Source organism: Lepidochelys olivacea, assembly GCF_965140295.1.
Source record: "Lepidochelys olivacea isolate rLepOli2 genome assembly, chromosome: 6".
Lineage (NCBI taxonomy): Eukaryota > Metazoa > Chordata > Testudines > Cheloniidae > Lepidochelys > Lepidochelys olivacea.
The window spans coordinates 81,839,592-81,852,009 of NC_140416.1; the positions used below are offsets into that span (position 1 = coordinate 81,839,592).

General features: G+C 42.4%; 2 long non-coding RNA genes across 3 annotated transcripts in view; one reads left to right on the forward strand and one right to left on the reverse strand.

Moving 5' to 3' along the window:
• Positions 1–12,418, reverse strand: part of LOC311522977 — a 73,735-nt gene that overhangs the window by 2,223 nt on the left and 59,094 nt on the right. The window contains exon 3 of one of the 2 annotated variants that reach the window (XR_014712226.1): positions 314–372. This is a non-coding gene — a long non-coding RNA (uncharacterized lncRNA). Of the gene's footprint in view, positions 1–313; positions 402–12,418 lie in introns of those variants that run through there. The other variant, XR_014712227.1, reaches the window with a different exon arrangement.
• LOC311522978 lies at positions 399–10,380 on the forward strand. The gene is made up of 2 exons (XR_014712228.1): positions 399–489; positions 10,212–10,380. It is a non-coding gene; the product is annotated as an uncharacterized lncRNA (long non-coding RNA).

Sequence of the window (12,418 nt, forward strand, 5' to 3'; positions counted from 1 at the left end):
TATTTCATATATTTCCTCTCTTTGATTACTGGGGATGCTACTGCAGGGAGGGGGTAATGGGCTCTGTCATGCATAAAATAGAAGTGGCAACAGTAAGGCAGACATTTTGCCAATGTTCACAGAAGTGGGTGACTCTACTGACTTATATTATTGTTACTTTATGGGAACTTTCTCTGTGCCAGTACAAGAGATATGGCTAAGAACAGGACTCAAAACTAGTTAATGAAAAATTGCCCCTTGACCCAGAACTTTACCCGAACAAACACTTCAGAAATTTCCACAAATATTTGCTCAAATGAAAAGTTTTCTTTACCTTTGTTCATGATCCTTTCTGAATACTTCATCAAAGAAGTTTAGTGGCAAGAATACGAACTGAAACAACAAATATTAGATAATATTCATGGAAGGAGCTAGCGAACAGGAGCAGCTAACGGGAGCTTTGCAAGGGACTTCTCCAGGTGAAGGAGGAGCAATTATATGACCCTTGGGGTAAGTTTGTTGTCTAGTGTGCGTGTGTGTGTTTGTGTTTGTTATGGTATGCTTGCTATTGGACTGAAATATACTGTGTGGTCTGTTTGTTTGGGGGTTGCTGACCGTGTGGGTGCTGAGCCTAGCGGTCTTCTAGGCAAGGCTGAGAGCTTCTTAACGAGGCTTTGATCCCTAAGCCCTTTAGCACCCATCAACCCTTAACCAGGAGGCAAGGCTATTCAGGAAGACCAGGACTTTAAAAAGCCTGCTCCTAAAGGACCAGAGGAGCAGCTAACGGGAGTTTTGTGAGGGAGTTTACAGGGGCTACATCCACTTAACATTTCTTAAACTTCTTTAAACTTACGCTAAAAAACATCCCCTGATAAAAACAAAACAACAAAGGAACCAGCTACAGGAGTAAAAAGAGAATGCAGGCAGAAGTCCAGCAACAGAGTGGGGGCTACCCAGTTTATTGCACTCAATACAGCATGTATGATTACCTTCTCTGCGGGCAGGTGGCGTATGTGTGCATTCGGTGCAAAGAGCTCCTGGCTCTCAGTGTCTGCATACGAGCTTTGGAGGCCTGGGTGGCTGAGCTGGGGGAGCTAAGGGAGACAGGGAGGTACATAGATAAGATTTTTCGGGACTCAGTAGAATGGTCCCACCCCCAGTCTGACAGCCTCTGTGCTGTTGAGGAGGATGAAAGCCTCAGGGAAGGAGACCATCCAACTGGAGCAGAGGGAAATGATCCCATAGTTGGGACCCTCCTTCCAGATTATGTTGTGGTATCCTCACGCACTGAGGATCTCTCTCCAGGGGAGGGAACTCCAGTTATTAGGAAGAGACAGGTATTAGTAATGGGTGATTTGATCATTAGAAACCTAGATAGCTGGGTTTGTGATGATCAGGAGAACCTCATGGTGACTTGCCTGCCTGGTGTGAAGGTTGCAGATCTCTCGAGACATCTAACTAAGCTTATGTGTAGTGCTGGGGAGAACACAGTGGTCATGGTACATGCAGGTACCAATGACATAGGGTAGGATAGGAGAGAGGCCCTGGAGGCCAAATTTAGGCTGTTAGGTAAGAGATTGAAGTCCAGGACTTCCATGGTAGCATTCTCTGAAATGCTTCCAGTTCCACACACAGGGCCAATTAGACAGGCAGAACTGCAGGGTCTCAATGAGTGGATGAGACGATGGGGTAGGGAGGAGGGGTTTAGATTTATTAGGAACTGGGGAAACTTTTGGGAAAGGGGGATACAGGAAGGATGGGCTCCACCTAAACCAAAATGGCACTTAAAATTAAAAAGATCATAGAGCAGTTTCTAAACTAAGGGCTGGGGGAAAGCAGACAGGTGCAGAGGAGCATGTGGTTCGGACATCCCTTCGGGGAGGATCTAAAAATTGAGATTCCCTATGTCCTAATAAGGAGAGGATGGAAGATGATAAAATATAGGTAGGATCTGATGATAAACAGTCCAATGAAAAAAAGTCACATTCAATAACCTAATGTAATGGCAGGCAGCTAAAAAGTGACAATTTTTTAAAGTGCTTATATACCAATGCTAGAAGTCTAAATAATAAGATGGGTGAACTAGAGTGCCTCATACTAAATGAGGATATTGATATAATAGGCATCACAGAAACTTGGTGGAATGAGGATAATCAATGGGACACAGTAATACCAAGGTACAAAATATATCAGAAGGACAGAACAGGTCGTGCTAGTGTGGGAATGGCACTATATATGAAAGAAAGCGTAGAATCAAATGAAGTAAAAATCTTAAATGAACCAAACTGTACCACAGAATCTCTATGGATAGTAATTCCATGCTTGAATAATAAAAATATAACAGTAGGAATATGTTACAGACTACCTGACCAGGATGGTGATAGTGACTGTGAAATGCTCAGGGAGATTAGAGAGGCTATATCACCTCAGGAAGGGATGCAGAGATAAAGTTTCTTGACACCTTAAGTGACTCTTTCTTGGAGCAGCTAGTCCTGGAACCCACCAGAGGAGAGGCAATTCTTGATTTAGTCCTAAGTGGAGCACAGAATCAGGTCCAAGAGGTGAATATAGCTGGACCGCTTGGTAATAGTGACCGTAATATAATTAAATTTAACATCCCTGTGGTGGGTAAAATACCACACAGTGGCCCAACACTGTAGCATTTAATTTCAGAAAGAGGAACTACACAAAAATTAGGAGGTTAGTTAAACAGAAATTAAAGGCTACAGCACCAAAAGTAAAATCCCTACAAGCTGCATGGAAACTTTTAAAAGACACCATAATAGAGGCTCAACTTAAATGTGTACCCCAAAACATAGTAAGAGAACCAAAAAAGAGCCACCATGGCTAAACAACAAAGTAAAAGAAGCAGTGAAAGACAAAAAGGAATTCTTTAAAAAGTGGAAGTTAAATCCTAGTGAGGAAAATAGAAAGGAGCAAAAACTCTGGCAAATGGAACAGATGTGAGGAAACAGATTGACAGAGCGAGACAGTTACCCAGAAGTCACCTACTACAGGTCCAACAAGGAAAATAACAGAACACCACTGGCCATCACGTACAGCCCCCAACTAAAACCTCTCCAGCACATCATCAGTGATCTGCAACCTCTCCTGGAAAACGATCCCTCACTCTCACAGATCTTGGGAGGCAGGCCAGTCCTCGCTTACAGACAGCCCCCCAACCTGAAGCAAATACTCACCAGCAACTACACACCACACCACAGAAAACACTAACCCAGGAACCAATCCCTGTAACAAACCTCGTTGCCTGTTCTGTCCCCATATCTACTCTGGTGACACCATCAGAGGACCCAACCACATCAGCCACACCATCAGAGGCTCATTCACCAGCACATCTACTAATGTGATATGTGCCAGCAATGCCCCTCTGCCATGTACATTGGCCAAACCAGACAGGCTCTACGTAAAAGAATAAATGGACACAAAATCAGACATCAGGAATGGTAATATACAAAAGCCAGTGGGAGAACACTTCAATCTCACTGGACATTCCATAACAGATTTAAAAGTAGCCATACTTCAACAAAAAAACTTCAAAAACAGACTTCAGAGAGAAACTGCAGAGCTACAATTCATTTGCAAATTTAAAACTATTAATTTGGGTTTGAATAGGGACTGGGAGAGGCTGGCTCACTACAAAAACAATTTTCCCTCTCTTGGTATTGACACCTCCTCATCAATTATTGGGAGTGGACCATCTACCCTGATTGAACTGGCTCTGTCAACACTTTGCATAATGACAGGTTTCAGAGTAACAGCCGTGTTAGTCTGTATTTGCAAAAAGAAAAGGAGTATTTGTGGCACCTTAGAGACTAACCAATTTATTTGAGCATAAGCTTTCGTGAGCTACAGCTCACTTCATCGGATGCATACTGTGGAGAGTTTAGAAGAGCTTTGTGTGTATATAAGATCTTCTAAACTTTCCACGGTATGCATCCGATGAAGTGAGCTGTAGCTCACGAAAGCTTATGCTCAAATAAATTGGTTAGTCTCTAAGGTGCCACAAGTATTTCTTTTCTTTCTGTCAACACTGGTTCTCCACTTGTAAGGTAACTCCCTTCTCTTCATGTGTCAGTATATTTATGCCTGCATCTGTAATTTTCACTCCATGCATCTGAAGAAGTGGGTTTTTTACCCACAAATGCTTATGCCCAAATAAATCTATTAGTCTTTAAGGTGCCACTGGACTCCTCATTGCTTTTGTGGATACAGACTAACACAGTTACCCCTCTGATACTCTGGAAAATGAAGTGTAAAAATATAATTAGGAAGGCCAAAAAAGAATTTGAAGAACAGCTAGCCAAAGACTCAAAAAGTAATAGCAAAAAAAAATTTTAAGTACATCAGAAGCAGGAAGCCTGATAAACAACCAGTGGGGCCACTGGACGATCAAGATGATAAAGGAGCACTCAAGGACAATAAGGCCATTGCGGAGAAACTAAATTAATTCTTTGCACCGGTCTTCATGGTTGAGGAGGTGAGGGAGATTCCCAAACCTGAACCATTCCTTTTAGGTGACAAATCTGAGGAACTGTCCCAGATTGAGGTGTCATTAGAGGAGGGTTTGGAACAAATTGGTAAGTTAAATAGTAATAAGTCTCCAGGACCAGATGGCATTCACCCAAGAGTTCTGAAGGAACTCAAAAGTGAAATTGCAGGACTAACTGTTGTCTGTAACCTATCATTTAAACCAGCTTCTGTACCAAATGACTGGAGGATAGCTAATGTAATGCCAATTTTTAAAAAGGGCTCCAGAGGAGATCCTGGCAATTACAGACCGGTAAGCCCGACTTCAGTACCGGACAAACTGGTTGAAACTATGTATAGTAAAGAACGAAATTGTCAGACACATAGATGAACATAATTTGTTGGGGAATAGTCAATATGTTTTTTTGTAAAGGGAAATCATGCCTCACCAATCTACTAGAATTCTTTGAGGGGGTCAACAAGCATGTGGACAAGAGTGGATATAGTGTATTTAGATTTTCAGAAAGCCTTTGACTAGGTCCCTCACCAAAGGCTCTTAAGCAAAGTAAGCAGTCATGGGATAAGAAAGAAGGTTCTCTCATGGATTAGTAACTGGTTAAAAAATAGGAAACAAAGGGTAGGAATAAATGGTCAGTTTTCAGAATGGAGAGAGGTAAATAGAGGTGTCCCCAGGGGTCTGTACTGGGCCCAGTCCTATTTAACATATTCATAAAGGATCTGGAAAAAGGGGTAAACAGTCAGGTGGTAAAATTTGCAGATGATACAAAACTACTCAAGATAGTTAAGTCCCAGGCAGATTGCAAAAAGCTACAAAAGGATCTCTCAAAACTGGGTGACTGGGCAACAAAATGGCAGATGAAATTCGATGTCGATAAATGCAAAGTAATGCACATTGGAAAACATAATCCCAACTATACATATAAAATGTATATGTCTAAATTAGCTGTTACCACTCAAGAAAGAGATCTTGGAGTCATTGTAGATAGTTCTCTGAAAACATCCACTCAATGTGCAGCGGCAGTCAAAAAACCGAACAGAATGCTGGGAATAATTAAGAAAGGGATAGATAATAAGACAGAAAATATCATATTGCCTCTATATAAATCCATGATACGCCCACATCTTGAATACTGTGTGAAGATGTGATTGCCCCATTTCAAAAAAGATATATTGGACTTGGAAAAGGTTCAGAAAAGTGCAACAAAAAAGATTAGGGGTTGTAGAATGACTGCCGTATGTGGAGAGATTAATAAATCTGGGACTATCATATCTGGGATATGATAGAGATCAAGAAAATCATGACTGGTGTTTAGAAAGTAGATAAGGAAGTGTTGTTTACTCCTTCTCATAACACAAGAACTAGGGGTCACCAAATGAAATTAATAGGCAGCAGGTTTAAAACAAACAAAGGAAATATTTTTTCACACAATGCACAGTCAACCTGTGGAACTCATTTCCAGGGGATGTTGTGAAGGCCAAGATTATAGCAGGGTTCAAAAAAGAACTAGATACATTTATGGAGGATAGGTCCATCAATGGCTATTAACCAGGATGGACAGTGATGGTGTCCCTAGCCTCTGTTTGCCAGAAGCGGGGAATGAGCGACGGGATGAATCACTTGATGATTACCTGTACTGTTCATTCCCTCTGGAGCACCTGATATTGGCCACTGTCAAAAGACAGGATACTGGGCTAGATGGGCCTTTGGTCTGACCCAATATGGCCATTCTTATGTTCTGATGTTAAGGCAAATATTTGACTTATAAATGTGAGCGTTTGCAATAAAAACTATTTAAAAGATGTACACTCATCCATCAGGGCACAGAAACAAGAACATGTGAGTTATATGTCCAGCCAAACTGCTTGTGAACAAGCTACAAAACAATTATTTGCAAAACTTATTCAATAGATATTTTCAAAAAATACATTTGCAAAACATCAAATCTTACAGTTTGCCAACGAAAAACAAGCTAAATTCATTCAAAAATGTTTTCCTCTGAATTATTTGCTTAGTCTTATGCAGAAGTGTACAGAGAGCTACAGTCATTATTCACCAAGTCTAAGCATATTAGCCTAGTCTACCATGGCAAGGTTAACTTATTCCAGGGCCTACATATCCTGTCCTAGAAGTTAATATATTAACAGTGGCAGATAAGATGGTGACAAACAGAGTACATTATGACCTTTCATTTCAGATGTGGACCTTGCCACAGTTACTCATGCCTGATTACTTCCAAAGCGATTAGTGCAATGCACTCTCCTGAAGACCATTTGGAAACATCAGCTAATGCAGAATGTGACTGCCAAATTACTCAGCTTGGTCTCTGGCATGGAGCACATTACACCCATGCTCCATAACCTGCCTTGGCTTCCCCCTGCAAGTTTAGTTGACTCTGACATTGTCTCTTCTTGCCGTTTGACAGATGTGTTTCAATTAGAAAATGAGCAATTTACAGGTGGCTCTGTTGGATAGATCGGGAGTGGGATCCTATAGAATGATTCTCAAGCCAATGCACTCCCTTGTGGCTGGGTGCGGTGTAGCAGGCTCTCTTTCTTTGGCATCCTCCCCTGATAGTTGCTCTGGCCCTATGGCAGTCTGCTTTTTCTTGTGACTTGGATCTCCAGCCCTTTCCAAGGGCCTAGCATTAGAACTAGCCCTTCACCTTCAGTGTCCCCATGGTTTCTTTCCCAGAGTGAGGGAACTCTAACCCTCTTCCTTCTAGGCCTGGTTTGCCAACATTGTATTTCAAAAATATGGAACAGACTGCAATTGTCCTCATTCTTCACTGCCTCTGGGGACAAGTCTCTTCTCCTCACCCATACTTCCTGGGGGTTCTCTCTCTGCAGATCTGGGCGCTGCTTGCCAGATAGAGAGATGGCTTGGCCAAATTTGAGTAATGTTGGCAACTTGACCTGGTGGGTGGGGTCGCAATGTCACTCACATTTGGTCCAACCTCTGTCATACAAGATGGAGGGGTGGCCAGGACTGATGAGAGTGGCATTGTGGCCCCATCCACCAGGTCAAGTTGCCAACCAATAGCACTTTGCAAAGGGAAGTGCTGGAGCACCACTCCATCCTGGATTTCACATGCCAGAGCAGCACTTCAGGCTACTTCAGGCCCAGCAGAACTGAAATATGGGATAAAAGGCATCCTGTACTGATTTATTATGGAACAGGCAATTTGTTATTTACATAAGGGACATCCCTTATAACATGGGGCTGTTGGTGACCTTATCTAGGTCCTTCTCCTGGACCTCCACTGTAGCTTTTACTTCCTTTCTGAAGAAGGCCCCGCTCCTCCCAAGCTGGGTTTGATAACAAATCAAGCTTTACATAGATCCCAGCTGCAGCAGGGTGGGCTAACTGAGCTCTCAGACTACTGGTAACCCTCACCTCTGTAAAAAGAAAAGGAGTACTTGTGGCACCTTAGAGACTAACCAATTTATTTGAGCATAAGCTTTCGTGAGGTACAGCTCACTTCATCGGATACACAATCCATTGTCTACAGCCAAGCTCTGCGATACAACCGCATTTGCCCCAACCCTCAGACAGAGACAAACACCTACAAGATCTCTATCAAGCATTCTTACAACTACAATACCCACCTGCGGAAGTGAAGAAACAGATTGATAGATCCAGAAGAGTTCCCAGAAGTCACCTACTACAGGAAAGGCCTAACAAAGAAAATAACAGAACGCCACTAGCTGTCACCTTCAGCCCCCAACTAAAACCCCTCCAACTCATTATTAAGGATCTACAACCTATCCTGAAGGATGACCCAACACTCTCACAAATCTTGGGAGACAGGCCAGTCCTTGCCTACAGACAGCCCCACAACCTGAAGCAAATACTCACCAGCAACCACATACCACACAACAGAACCACTAACCCAGGAACCTATCCTTGCAACAAAGCCCATTGCCAACTGTGCCCACATATCTATTCAGGGGACACCATCACATGGCCTAATCACATCAGCCACATTCACCTGCACATCTACCAATGTGATATATGCCATCATGTGCCAGCAACGCCCCTCTGCCATGTATATTGGTCAAACTGGACAGTCTCTACGTAAAAGAATAAATGGACACAAATCAGATGTCAAGAATTATAACATTCATAAACCAGTCGGAGAACACTTCAATCTCTCTGATCACGCGATTACAGACATGAAAGTTGCGATATTACAATAAAAAAACTTCAAGTCCAGACTCCAGTGAGAGACTACTGAATTGGAATTCATTTGCAAATTGGATACACTTAACTTAGGCTTGAATAGAGACTGGGAGTGGCTAAGTCATTATGCAAGGTAACCTATTTCCCCTTGTTTTTTCCTAACCCCCCCCTCCTCAGACGTTCTTGTTAAACCCTGGATTTGTGCTGGAAATGGCCCACCTTGATTATCATAAACATTGTAAGGAGAAGGGGAGTGCTTGTGGCACCTTGGAGACTGGCCAGTTTGTTTGAGCGTGGGCTTTTGTGGGCTACGGCTCACTTCATCGGATGCATCCGGTGAGGTGAGCTGTAGCTCACGGGAGCTTGTCCTCGAGTGGATTGGTTGGTCTCTGGGGTGCCAAAAGTGCTCCTTTTCTTTTTGTGAATACAGACTAACACAGCTGTTATTGTAAGGAGAGTGATCACTTTAGATAAGCTATTACCAGCAGGAGAGTGGGTTTGTGGGGGCGGGGGTGAGAAAACCTGGATTTGTGCTGGAAATGGCCCAACTTGATTATCATACACATTGTAAGGAGAGTGATCACTTTAGATAAGCTATTACCAGCAGGAGAGTGGGGTAGGGGGAGGTATTTTTTCATGCTTTGTGTGTATAAAAAGATCTTCTACACTTTCCCACAGTATGCATCCGATGAAGTGAGCTATAGCTCATGCATCCGATGAAGTGAGCTGTACCTCACGAAAGCTTATGCTCAAAGAAATTGGTTTGTCTCCAAGGTGCCACAAGTACTCCTTTTCTTTTTGCGAATACAGACTAACATGGCTGTTACTCTGAAACCTCACCTCTGTGGCGTTTATACCCCATCACAGACCCTCTTGAACAGGAGCAGAGTAGAGCTAAGGGGGAATAGGTATCAGATGGCTGCATTTGAAGAAGGTTGGGGGATGGGGCAGCATGTCTCCCATTTACAGTGGCTAGAGCTTATAGTCTTAGGAAGGCAGGGCCATGATGCCCAGCAGGGGACAGCTGTCACTTGCCATCTATAGCTTCCACATTCTACCTTGTAACAAGAACTTATGGCCAGACTGAAAATGTGCACTGAGAAAAGTAACAAACAACATTCCATGTCTTAAGTAGCTTGCTGCTTTCTGCCTCTTGACTTTTTTCCATGCATGGTTCCTGGCCAGAAGTGTATTTAGGGCAAGGAAAGCTCAGAAGAAGGAATTGACCTAGAATGGAAGTCAAATACCCCTATTTAATTTTACAGTTGTTGACACAACTTGTTACATGTGTTTTCTGCCAGAATAAATGAGATCACATTCATCTGATTTTCAAATTACCATATCTATTGTTTCAGAAATACAGGGTGTAAATAATTGCAGTGCAATCTCCTATGTCTGGACCTCTCTCATCCGGAACCGTTATCAGGATTAGCATAAATTATGGTGCCATTTAATAATGAAATCACTGAACTCTGATTGTGCCAACTATTTAAACCTGTAATTACTGCTCATTAAACATGGTTCATGTTATTTCCCTTTACAGATCCAAAGTTGTTGTCAAAAGTAAACCTGCAAAACTTCAGCAGAGAAGCAGCATGGAGAAAGTAACTTCTTCTATAATTGATCAGCTGAAGCGCATAGAAACATGGTGCCAGAAATTTCTTACCTATACATAATAAATACAAATTCCCACAGAAAGCTGTGAACATGAATACACTCTAGGAATAAGCTTCAGATGGTGTTTATGAAAGTACAGACTTTGAAAGGGGTAAGCCTCTCTGTAGGTAATAACCCTATATTATCAACATTGAAGACAGAGATGTTTACCTCTAGGGCTAATGGTTATTGTGTGCATGGTTGTATTTGACCAGGAAATTCTTGGAAGAAAACAATGGGACTTCATGGTGAATCATGTTTAAAATTTCAAACAACAACATGAATTTCAGCTGTAAAGTTTTGGTCCATGTGGCAGAAGTGTGCTCTCATGCAAGGCAGTCTCTGGACACTGTGTTACAGTCCCATCAAAATTGTATTGTATCTGCTATAAGAGCAAGAGGTTTCTACTGGTGGGGAAGGGAAGTCTCTCTACCATAACTCTGATTTGCATTAATTTACCCAATACAACTATATTTGCACCCTAAGAAAGCACATCAGAGTAAGAGATGCTTTGGAAGCCATAATGAGCAAAAGTCTGCCACCAGACCCATTCTAGCCCTTTTAAAACACAGCCACTAAGATGATCTTACTTCACTTAGAACAGGTTATCCTCCCTCCAACCCCTCCACTCACTCCCTGCCTTTAACAAACTCATGCTCCTGGTCTTCATCTTTAAGGTCTTTCACAACATTGTGTCTTCCTATCTATCCATTTGTGTCTGCTATATCACTCCTCTGCCCATTAAGTTGCTTTGCCTTCCCATTTGTTCCTGTCTTCCACACTATTTTCATGGTTTCTTCCATGCCACCTTTTATGCACAAAACACTCTCCCTGAACTGAGCCATGAGTGCAGTGCCTTCTCCTTCAAATCCCTCTCAAGACCCACTTCTGTTATGACACCTATAAGAAGTTAGCCACCTAGCAATGACTAGAGACTAGGGAATTTGGGGGATAACTAGTGTTTATTTTTAAAACATTTTAATTATACATTTTATCCCTTTCCTGCACTTTTTTGTACATTGCTCATCTTCTTAGATTGTTAGGTGCACAGGACACAACCTACAAGCTATATGGGTAGACAGCATCTAGCACTTTGTGGGCATTACTCTAATACAATTAATAATCATTTGGATGACAGACTTCTAAATTCAATAAATTTAGTATATCTCCTCCTGACTTGGCGAGAGGGAGACATGTTGGCATATCTTCTCAGGGCTGGTTTTAGGGACGGGGGGATAGGCCGTCACCTTGGGCACCACATTAAAGGTGGCACAGGACAGAAGCAAAGAGGAAAGGACTAGCATAGTAATCTGTTACCTTCACAGATCCCTTTGTAAATAGTTTAAAGAGGGTAGTGGATTAGGATTAGTCTGTTTCCGTGCAGATCAAACAGTTCACAAGATGAGGGGGCTGCAAAGTGCTCTTCTATCCTAATACAGTTTATGACTACGGCTTGACTGTAGAGAGAGAGAGAATGACATGACAAGACAAAAGACAGGAAAAGGAGCAAACGGACAGATCAGAGGAACAAAAAGGAGAGAGAGAATAATTAAGAGCTGGCTAAACACAGAAACAAAGCTAGGGACTGGGGACAACACAGAAAAAGATGCATCCCAGAGTATCTAGAGGCAGCTATCCCAACACCTCCTCTGAAGCACCATTACAGCTAGTGCAAAGGATTCACTGGCATATTTGGGAGCAACTGAGATGAGAAATACCAAATCCCAACTAGACCTATAGTGCCAATTCATCCTGCTCCTGAGACTGTGGCACATCTATGCATAATTTAAGGCCACTATTGATCATCTCGTTAGACTTCCTGCATAACACAGGAGGCCATACAGTTTAGGCAGTAATTCCTTCTGGAAGAGCTAGAGCATATCTTTTAGAAAGACATCCAATCTTGATTTAAAATTTTCAAGAGACAGAGAATCCACCACCTCCCTCTGTGAGTTCTTCCACTGGTTTGTTAGCGGCTTGATTTAAATCTTGTTTTCAGTATTGTGCATGTCCTACATGCACATAGCAGCTTCGATTCTCAGTTGCACCTCCTGTGTGGTGTAGCTTAGGAGCAGCAGCCTGGGCAGTGTGATC